We start from the raw sequence: 12,231 nt of genomic DNA on the forward strand, positions 1-12,231 counted from the left end.
ATCTAAATCAGCTTAATGCTTTCACTGAATGCCATCACATTCACATATCCATTCAAACAATAACCTACGAATGTCCACAACAATTACCTTCGGTTATTTTGTTATAAATCATAATTATAATAATAATCTCAAATCTCTAGTATTTGTACTGTAAATTTATCGAATGACTTATTTGTATTTTCGGCGTATTTACAATAATATTATGATTTACATTTTATTTAATACGCACATTATAAGGCACATATTATTAAAAATATATATTATACATATTTAATGTATATTAATTTAAGTGAACCCGCATTTACCGGGCTTACATTAATTCAGACAAATATCGAAATGTGACCACTTTTTTGTCCATTGAACATTTACTAACTTGTAGCTGTTGTATACGGCGCTTTAAAACATTAGGTTACTTTTAGTACCACACAAAGGATGTAGGTATAAGTACTAGATATTATGTACATACAATCAAATTCCGTCACGCGTAAACATGATATATCAGTCTTTGTTGAACTCGTATATATTTTACGAACCCCCCACACCGTCGAATTGTGAACGCATGTGGAAGCAGTATTTCCTTTCGATTTCAGTAATAATCGCTCTGTAAAATGTCTGCTTCAATTTTAATAAAATATAAACCCTAATATCTGTATATAGCATAAATAATCCAACAACTACTAAATTTTAGTGGCTAAAATAACCATTTATTGTGTACCGAACAAAAGCGATCCCTGACCTGACTACTCTTCTAGTCTTTAACGAGTAAACCTTTTACATAAATACCCACCCGCGGAGATTGGCGAACAGTAAACACGCGTTTCAACAGCATATTATTATTTTGGAATATTTGAACGAGAATAGTTCACTTTGTACAAATGCACCGCCACTCATCATTATTTGTCATCGGTGAATTTTTTAAAGGCCATGGAATGCTAATGACTCATTAATATTTATAATACCGCGCTGTAGGTATAAGTGATTTATTACGAAATTTGTCATGAGTTCGGGAGGTTTCTTTCTTGCAGCAGTCGACAGTCGTACCTACATAGGTATATTAGGTAGGTATATGTATTATATTTACTACCCGTTGGCTACTGCAATCAATCAACATCGATTTGCCATCCGAATAATTATTAATGTTTTACTCTTAGGCATACGAAATTATAATTAAACTCCACCTTATATTATTATTATTACTATTTTTAATACACGTGCGTCTAAATAAAACGTCTTTTCGATTTTCATTTTTAATTAAGTATAGGCTGCACGAATTCAATTTGTCTACTTATCGTCGTGAACGGAGAATCCCAGGAGGTCTATAGACTATAATACTAATTTTCTTCGCTAATTGAGTTGTTGCTGCAGTTAAGTCAGCATTCTAGCCCACGCGTTACATACTTTCTTTACCAATTTACGAAGTATATAAATTAGGTATATTTTATTGACAGTGTAGCTGTATACACTACTACACTGTATTGTATTGTATGTATATAATATTACATACATTAGATAGAAGCATAATATATGATATATATGTATGTAGTAAATTTAGTTTCACAAAACTCATATTGAAGAGAATATGTATTCATTTTATATTGAGCCTATGCATATATATATTTGAATTCAATAGGTATCTGAACTCAACGAAATTTAACAACATTCTCAAAAGATAAACTTCATTATTTAGAAGCTCGTAGCCGGTAGGATATGTTTGATGTTTTCATAGTGTGTTCGATTTATGATAAGCCTTTAATGTTTTTTTATGTTTTAAAATATAATCACTTCAATGTTACATAATATTTCTAAATAATTATGAGTAAAGTGGATTTATGAATTCATAAGTTGACTCATTTTCCGTTGTTTATTGATATATTTTGAACTGATAATCCTTCCGCTTTAGGCATGCACTTTCTATGTATAGGGATATACAATTAATTTCAATTAGGTATATTATTATAATCGATGTATACGAGTATATATCATTTACCCATCTATTTTACACTAGAAACAAATATTTCACCATTCCACTAATCACCCCATAATGGCATTTTAAATAATTTCACACTGAATACCTGTAATAATAGGGTAATATTAGAACAGAATAAAATAATTAATAACGTATTTTTGTTCCTATCGCTTCCGTTAAGCCGATGAAGAATCCATTTAATTGTATTCCTATTATTTGGTGGTTAAAATATAATTATTTATTAATTAGCTTAATAAAATATTAACTAAATAAATACACGTATTAAATTATTTCTATGACGCATACCTATACAATATATTATACCTAACTTAAGATATATAAATTAATGATTTGTATATTGTTTTATTTCTGTAGGTACCTTTGTGATTGTTTTATTAAGGTATAAAAATTATAAAACTGAATCATACAGTAATATAGATATATAGTATAGCATATAGTATATTAAAAAAATTAATTGTAAAAATGTACATACCTATTATAAAAAATATAAATAAAAATTGAACAATATTGGGGATATTATCAAAGCTTTTACAATTAAACAGGTACAACCAGTCGTCGTAGAATAAAATAGCTATAATCAATAATCATTACGAAACAAGATAATTAATATTAAATATTTATATTATATAAGCCAGCTGTGTGATTAAGATAAATATACATGAAACTAGTTAAAAAAAATCGATTTGCATTGATATTCAACTATGATTCGTGAACAAATGATAAACCTAATGATTATAAAGACTACGTTTCGTTAAAAAGCGTTTACCGTTTATATATATCCTATAAAATTATTCTTATATAGGTACCTATATTATGTCACATCAAAATTCATATATGCACTTATTTCGTAAACGATTTGTTGAAACTTGTGATGATATATAATACGTATAATAGCATATAAAAAATGTAATTACGTGTAAGCGTGTAGGTACGCGAACCGTTTATCGTTTACAGCAAGTCGGGTATTTTAGCGGTCTTATTGTACCGGCTAATTATTCATTAATAAACCAAAGTGCAAAACATAATATATTACAAAGTAAATACCTACCGGACATTATAATGTGTGTGCTCAATGTACCGAGGAATTTACAATCGTTTAAAACAATTTATACTATGTGTCTTGTGCGCGTGTAACAGGATCGATAATTTCCCACCGTAGGCGTATAATATATAATATATATCGTGCTACGTATGTTCTGTAGGTTAGGTAAAGGTGTATACTATCTTTGAAACGTGTGAAGTAATTAATACCTAACACCAGGTGGCATGGAAGTTCACACGTATATTTGTCTTGAATTGTATTTTAATGCCATTTCGTATTCGTAAAGATAACAAACATAATATTATATATAGGTACCTACCTGACCTAACCTAACGTACAATATAAAAATCTCGAGGTTATTTAGCATTTACGACATAGACTTTGTACATAAATCAATTACGGGATGTACTTATATCTAGGTACCAACTACACAGTTGCATAAAAAAAACGTAAAGGTACACATTCTGTTATTTTTATAGCGAGTTTTGTTTAATGATTTGAATGTAATGTTTATTTGTCGATTGTTTTCACGGGATAATATAATGATTATTGCTTAGAATTGTCTTCTGTACCTGCCTATGAAATCGGATTTCATTGCCGTTCCGTAGGCTTCTATGTTGGTATGTGTAGGTACCTACTCCTCCTAATCGGGAAATGTTCTTTAGTGATAATTTTATTTAATAATGTTACGTAAACAACTAATATTTTTTAATATATTCAGCTTGTTTCCCTGTTGCCTTGCCATTATTGAAATATTCAGCAATTGACTACTGTAATGTTGTACGTACGGAACTCGAAAGCACTATTTCACATCGCATCAAAGATATATTTTTTGCAATGCGTTTAGATAAATAATTTCCGATAAATCCAATATAATATAATCCATCTGCCTAGAAAACTGCACTGTCAATAGTCACGTCGAATTATATGTTATGGTCATGTCCAAGTCTAAACCAGTCTTTTATTTTTCAAAGAATTAGACGGTGTGTACAAGAATGCAGCAGCTAGTATGCGTTTCCCATTGAGACACGTATCGATCTATAGAAGGAAAAAATAGATAATACTGATGGAAACACTACACGATCAAAACTTATACCTCTTTATAAGGAGGATTAATGACTATGACGGTTTTCCATTTTTAAATATTTTAGCTGTAGATAAATCCGATATCCGTACCCGCCTATAATGTATAATATCCTTACATATTATTATGTATAATATAATATATACGCATCGCCGTGCGTTGTCTAGGATAAATCCGTTGGGGTCTCTATCTCCACAGGTGGTTATTGTCAAAACCGAGGAGTACATTTTAAACATGTGATGGTTTGGAACAATCTCGATTGTCCCGAATTCAAGGCACACAAAAGATTCCAAACTCCTATAAGTCTCCTCTCTGGTTCACCAATAAATATATTATATGTATATAAATACGCACTCCGTTCCGGATGAAAATTTCAAATATTATTGTACTACACTACAGCGCCGTGAACTACGAGTTAAACGTTTATTTATATTTTGCCGCGTTTGTTTACAGTATACTGCAGCGGAAAAATAAAGGGGGTGAATAACGGATACGAAAAGGAGAGCATACATCCAATTAATTGTTAACGGTTGTATTATACACATATATTATATAATAAAATCATTAAAAATTATGTTAATTTCAATATTTCATTTATATCGAAGCTAAATAGGATGTATGCATTTTCGAACCGCTGATTCAGTGTATTTGACTTGTGCATATTCTCTCTCTCTCTCTCTCTCTCTCTCTCTCTCTTTCACACACATACACACACGATGGTACTGCGTCATCCGTTCGTGGCGAATAAACGATTATGAAACCCGACACTCTTGCACCGATGAATATAGCATAATATAGCATAATATTATACCAACGTACATTTATTCGGAGACATTGTATATACCTATATAAGTATTATAATGTGTCGGAGTACAAGAGCTACCTACATATTATGATAATGTACACTATTTTTAACGATGGACGATGTGTGATCGAATATTCGATGTAATGTAGGAGGTATAACATATATTATTATGGTTTGTATAGGTATACTATCCGCGTGTAATTTATACCCTAGGTCTTCTTATCACAATTTATATTCTGCCGTTGTTGTACAATAAACGGTATATATTATATAATAGTATGTTCATACCTACATGTAGGCATAATAATGTTTCATTCGCTCCGCAAATACCCGAAAGCCTAAGGACGGTCTTTTTAAGAACACTTTTAACAATAATTAGCTACTTTTATTTCTTCGTGTAACATTATGTAAATACCATATAGGTACATTTTTTCTTTTGAAACAGATCTTATGATTCGATATAAATTTAATTCCATATTGGAAGAGCGAATTTATAAATATTGTAAATACAATTAAATTTGAAAATTGATTTTTAAACGAAGTGAAGTACTTATAATATTGCAGGTAGATATAGTAGATATACTTGATATCTCAATACAATTAAAATAATAATATCGTTAGGTATAGTACTTAATATGAGTAAATTATCTCAATGGTTGATTATTATAAGTGTCTATAAATATAAATACAAGAATTTAATTTAATTTATAAATTAATATTTAATGTAATTAATTTTTTAAATTTGGAGGTTTTTTTTAATCTCTCACTCCTAGAATCAAAAAAAAAAAGCTTTAAAATTTTGAGGAGCAAATAAGCAATGTTGGACATCGGTTTAGTATAGTATACATTATGGATGATATTAATATCATATAATATATTTATAACTACAGTTGATAACGTGCCATAGAACAAGCGGATATGCGTCAATGCGCCGCGTCAAAATCGAATTCATTGCGTAGGTACTGGCAAAAATGGTAGGTATTGCCACACAGCACACATAGGCAACTCACTTGCACACACGCATCTGCACATACAGTACATTTACACACGATATATTACGCTGAATGAAACAGAACGCCGGTCGCCACGCATCCGATCCGGTTTGCACGAGGTCAGAGTGGATTGTAAAACGAGCATGTCGCACGCCTAAAGCTCCTCCACGCGCGTGTATGACGTTAAGACGACGTAAAAGGCGATTTTTCCCGTACACCGCTGTCCATTGTATTCGATACGTTTACTCACCCGCGGTGTACAGAAAAATCCGTATTTAAATGGTATATAAGACGTAAAAAAAAAAAAAAAATAATAATAAATAAAAACCAATAAATATTACAACCGATGTGTATATAATACTGGGCGCAGAATGCCTTGTGCTCGCACGTATATATACGTACGTACCTGCATAACATAATATATAATATGTAAACGCAGTCGAATACGCCTCGCGGTCGTGTGCGGTTTGGAAAAAAACAATGTGTATACGACTCCTGGTGCGGCTTAAGTTGATAAGTCGTGGTTGTCGTGCAAACAATATCGCTAGGTATATATAATAATAATATGACCCTCCGTCCGCGGAGACGTGTCGTATTGTGTATATATAGCTGCGGAACACCGCGTGCTGCAAGCCGCAGCAGTATTTATATATTATTATGTATTATGCACATTTTCCTTTGCCGAGGACACTGCAGTCTTGTCGCAGAAGTCGGTCGGGGCGACAAATTGTCGCCGTCGATTTGATTACACGCCAATGAGAATCGACTGTGCGGTGTACATAAAAATCACATGCCTGTGATATATCATATATATATATATATATATGTACAGGTACCTGCCATATCCATATATAGGTTTACCGTCAGCCTGTAGCATGCACAACAATCAGCCATAATATATGGTATACGACCTATAAAAATGTCCCTTTCGCGATCTCACGGAATAAGAATAAACTGCAGAAGCGTGGGAGGGCACAGCCCCTCTAAAAGTTAGAAATAGCAATAATCCCTTGGGACTTCGAAATTTGTGAGAAAAAATATTACGGAAAAGACTTTTGAGATTTGATAAAGTTGTTAATTCTATTCAGAAAAGTATAATATTTTAAGCGATTAATCTACAAAAAAAAATGTATAGATACCTACTTCTATATTTATAAACTTATTTTTTTCAAATGAGAATCAATTTTTTTTCCTGCTAGTTGTTAATGCGTAATTTGAAAATGTTTATGGACAATAAGCTTGGAATGTATTGAAGTTATGATTTGAAAATTATAGTATTTATTAACGATCTATTGACATTTTATACTGTAAAAGTGTTCTGAGTACTAATGCGAAGTAATAAATTAAATACGAAATAGGTATATTTGAGCTACCTACTCGTATTTGAGAAACGATGTAAGTCAACAAAAAGGTAATTCGGAGAAAACAAGAAAACACTGATTTTGCGCCACCAGTGATACATGGTTATTTCTCTTTCATACTGATTATTTACAGTGGTAAGATTAAATATTTTTTTTTGCAAATGTTCACTCGTGATCCGTCAATCATTTGATAACACATTAATCTCAATTCGTGATACTTTGTGACTAGATCGTTTCTCAAATAGGTGGTTCATTTTATCTTCCATATAATATAAAAATTATAATGTGCGTTTGTATAATTGCATGTGGCTTACAGACTTTGAAACTATACTACTGAACCAATTGGCACCACGTTTGACATACATATTCCTTAAGACCTCGAAGTGTGCACTTTACTTCGTGTTTCAACCCTTATTGGTTGCTTTAGGGTGACTCACACGGTCATACATGAATTTCGTTTTGGCTACCGAAAATCGAGAATGTTCTTGCTCATATATTGGGTTGCCATTGGTCACATAAATAATTTCGTTTTAAAATTCTAAATCTATCCACAAATATTATTTTAAGCACTTAAACAGTTTTATTTTTATTTTGGCGCTTTATCAAAGTCTAAAAAGTTAACCACTTTTCTGATGTTTACCTACGTGGTTACATAGTTATAAGTTTATGACTTTTACTTACAATAAATGTGTCAAAGCTATTTATTTACATTTTGATATTTTATTTTCAAGTTCTTATGAGTTATGGTATTATGGACTGCAATAAATCTTTTGAGCGGGCTTAAACTTGAGACCGGATTATAATATATGAACTAAATAAGCTTAAATAATAGTATGCTAAAATAACTAATATAAAAGTAATATTTATTAAGATTCGAGAACTAATTTCTTACTTTCTTAATTTGTTCATTGACAACAATTTTAAAATATATTTTATTATGCACAATCTTAAAAAATTAAATCGTAACCTACAACTCTCCCTAATTTCCAATTGATTTCCTGGTTGGATATCGAGTAAAAAATGATTGGTGCCTACTGGTAAACAAAATTCAACTCTGGCCCTCAATTTTTTTTTTAAACACAGACAATTAATACATATATTAAGGACATGATAACCGGAACTGCAAAAACACCCACTCGGGTGTACTATATCACGTGCGCGGTTTTGTCGATGAAAAAAGGCAGAGCGCAAAGATCCAAATTTAGAAATGTCTGGCTCATAAACGATTTAGTTACAAATAATATCTTACAATATGTTGTTGATCACGTGCGACCGGTTTATGCCATCAATTACCCTACGCTACAAAAAATGCAAACTAGAATCGAATTATGCATGATAATATAATATTATTAATATAAAATATTATGTTATATGGTATAAATGTATAATGAGATTATAGTGGGTTTCAATGATGTCGCGGTCAAACTGTCAAAATAAGGACGAGTCGCTTAAAAAAAACGATCTACAGGTACCGGCTAAAATGTATAATATAGACGAAAACAAATCACCGGTCAACTCCAAAAACCTAATCTACCTGCAGGGCGGCTATACGAATTTACTCATACCCGAGCCCATATAATAGTCGTCTGGCACTAATTTAATATATCTACCTATATAAGCACAGATGACTCGCGTGATGAATGACGCGCCTCCGCGCCGCGCTGCCGACGACGGACAGCGGTTCGCCTACGCGAGAATAGTATTTGTATATTATATTAAATATTTAAAAAAAAAATGACTTAAAATTAAATAAAAAATTAAAACTGTGGTCGAAACGCGTGCGTGGAAGTCGATATAGAATAAAAAGTATTATTATATTGTTGTTTTTGTCGGAGGAACCTATTAGAACCTATAATTATACCTTATTAGTCGCCCCGGGAAAGATTTCTATTCCGCATAGAAACAAAGTTTTCCGCAGCTACAGGTTAATAGAGCATTTGTGCGAAAGGTTTTTATAAAAGGCATGTTTGGTTTACAAAATCTAGAATAAGTATCAGTATAGGTATTTTAAATATTGCTTTTACTGTAGCTATATAATAACGAAAGATGCAGCCATGGCTGTTTATAATCATATATTTTGAATTCGCTTGAGTTGATGGCGTCTATCGAACTAACCAACGCTTGTGTAGTTTTAATAATGAATTTGGAATTTTGGACGGACGGAGTAGAAAAGTGTCGAGTGGGTATATTATACTACTGCTATTTTGTTTTGGTAAATTGTAGATATAATATAGTGCATATGTGTATTATAGGATGTAGCAATTAGCAACTGTTACGTTTTTTTTTATTATTATTATTACTATCATCGTTATTGTATACATATAGTATATACCTACTCGACGGAGAAAAATTTAGGAAAAAAACAAGACGTACTCGTTTGAGTGTGGGGAAAGCGAATACGAATTTTAGGTACCTATATAACACTAGTATAATGTATTATAATTTAATATTACTTTATCGAAAGCAGCTTTAAACTCATCACACGATTGTCTCGGTGACGAAAAAGTAGCACTGTTTGTCGAGGTATTATATACATGATACGGTGCAACTATATTAAATAATATATTGTGTGTGCATTATAATTACCATATTGTATATTGTGTTCGTAAAATAGTATTGGATGTATATATTACCTATATTATGAGTTGTGACAATGTGTTTTATTTTAAAATTTCTTTCCAGTTGATATTTTTTTAAACAGCCGTTGGCATACGCATTGATAATTCGATGATGTCGGCATTTCGAGAGTAAATATAAATAACAATATTGCGTACGTCGTTATAATAATACAAGATAGGTATAACGCAATGTAAACCATTCTTTCGGTATTCAGAGTAAGGTACTAAGGTAAACGGTATGTTTTTACGTTTGTGATCATTATTTCGGGTAGGAGTAGTGAACCGATATCAGCAACTCTGCATGTACCGTGTTTCAAAAAGGCTAACTGGGCTTACATAATATGTCATGATGTGCTTTACAGATGCAATTTTTCAATTTCCTCTCTTTTATTATACATCGAGTTAAAGAAAAACCTGTAAAAAAAAATTCCAATTCAGATTAATTTCGTATCAAATCAATATTAGTTATAATTAGTAATTTTGTTACAATTTAAAAAGTATCAAAGCTCGAACCTCTACCAAATATCTATTATAACAATTATAAGCAGATGGCGTTTAAATTCCATAAGATTTGAGCATTTCTTATTAAGCGTTGTAGGTGAATTTATCTAGACCTTATTGTAAAATGTTGTTAGTTATAGGTACCTACCTACGGACTTGTTGTAAATACGTATTTAAATCTTAAATTGTAATCAACTGCTGTATACCAAATCACAAGCCAAATAAAATCTATTAAATCGCAATAATAACAACGTAGACCGTAGTTCTGATTGAAATTCACAATAACTTTTAAGTGAAAATATATTTAGAATAGTAAGACTACCTATTCGAATGTATAACGTATAGGTAAATTAAGCAATTTATGTGTCCGAGGTAATCTTTATATGTAGTCATACCTGTACGGCTGTACGTGTACATAAATGTACTAAATAGAGGCAATTGCATTCGGGCATTCCATTGTAATGGTTCATGAATAACAACCATAATATCTTTATTATCTCAATGACTTGATATTATTAATGGCTAGGTATACTGAAAATACGAAATGCGCGTTAAATTGTACTTAATCTATTATACATACCCATACGTATACACTGCATTAGCTGCATTTTCTTTTTAACGAAATATAATAATCTAGAAATAGTTACACCGGGCGGCATAATTGAGATGAAATAATTTTCGTAATAAATGGTCTTGTTCCGTATTTGTAACGGTCGATTAATCAATGTCTTCAAATCTAAGAGCTACTTGGAATGAAAAAAAAATACATATAACGAGACCATCATTGTTACACTCGTACATCACACGTTCGTCGTCTCTAGATATGTACTATACTAATTTGTCTGTCAGTTAAGGCACGACTGAATGGAATCAAAAGACCGCAATTATTTCCATAGTCATCATCGGCAAGAAACTGCGAGCGTGATAAAGTTAGGATTATATAGTAGTCGTAAATGGGAACGGGGCGATGAAAAATTGAGTTTACAAAAAGAAATGCGTTAGCAGATGCACCTGTTTTTTAAATTCATTTTAGATTCTGAGCAGAGCGATGAATGTATTGATTTTACAATAATGTGTGTTTTTTTAGTCAAAATTTCGCCAAATATGTATATTGGAATTTTCTATACATGGTATGGTGTTTAAAAATATTTTAGACTATTTATAAGACTGGTGTAATTCTAATTTTTCTTTCAACAATTGTCAATAAAAAAATATTTGCTCGGTCAAAAAGCTTGAACATTTAATACAAGATTCCTCATAAGATGTTGTCATAGCTGTTTAAAAATATTATAGTTACATGTCATAGGCATGGTTTTTTTTTATAAGCATCTGCATTTTATATTTTAACAAAATTTGTTAAAACCACGAACATTTGAAATTATTTTGTAGTTTGGAATTTCAAAATGTTTAATTTGTACATCTAAGACTTAAAAATGTGGAATATTGAATAGTTCATACTGAAATCAAAAAATCGAAATTATATTCATACTTTTTTTTTATTGATGTTATGACATTTGAAATTCAAATTTGGACGAAATTAGTTATTTAAACAAAAAAGAAGAATTATTTTAATTATTTTGTTGTAATTCAAAAATATTATTCACGGGGACTTAAAAACTTTTTTGTATATTATCATATTTTATATACACAACAATAGTATATACTATAATAATAATTAAATATTAATAACATAATAAAAGCAACGTTTGTACCAGAAATTAATTCAACTTACCGTATTACTAATAGCAAAATTAATTACTATAGGTACTAGCAGTATAATATAATATATTATATATTATATCATAAATATGTATACTTAGTAATAAAGGCTGACAAACCGT

General features: G+C 30.9%; 1 protein-coding gene across 3 annotated transcripts in view; it reads left to right on the forward strand.

The window, feature by feature from the left end:
* Positions 1-12,231, forward strand: part of LOC111038716 (integrin alpha-PS2-like) — a 71,435-nt gene that overhangs the window by 48,469 nt on the left and 10,735 nt on the right. The gene's annotated exons all lie outside the window — the stretch shown is intronic.

This window comes from Myzus persicae, unplaced genomic scaffold (assembly GCF_001856785.1).
Source record: "Myzus persicae strain clone G006 unplaced genomic scaffold, MPER_G0061.0, whole genome shotgun sequence".
Lineage (NCBI taxonomy): Eukaryota > Metazoa > Arthropoda > Insecta > Hemiptera > Aphididae > Myzus > Myzus persicae.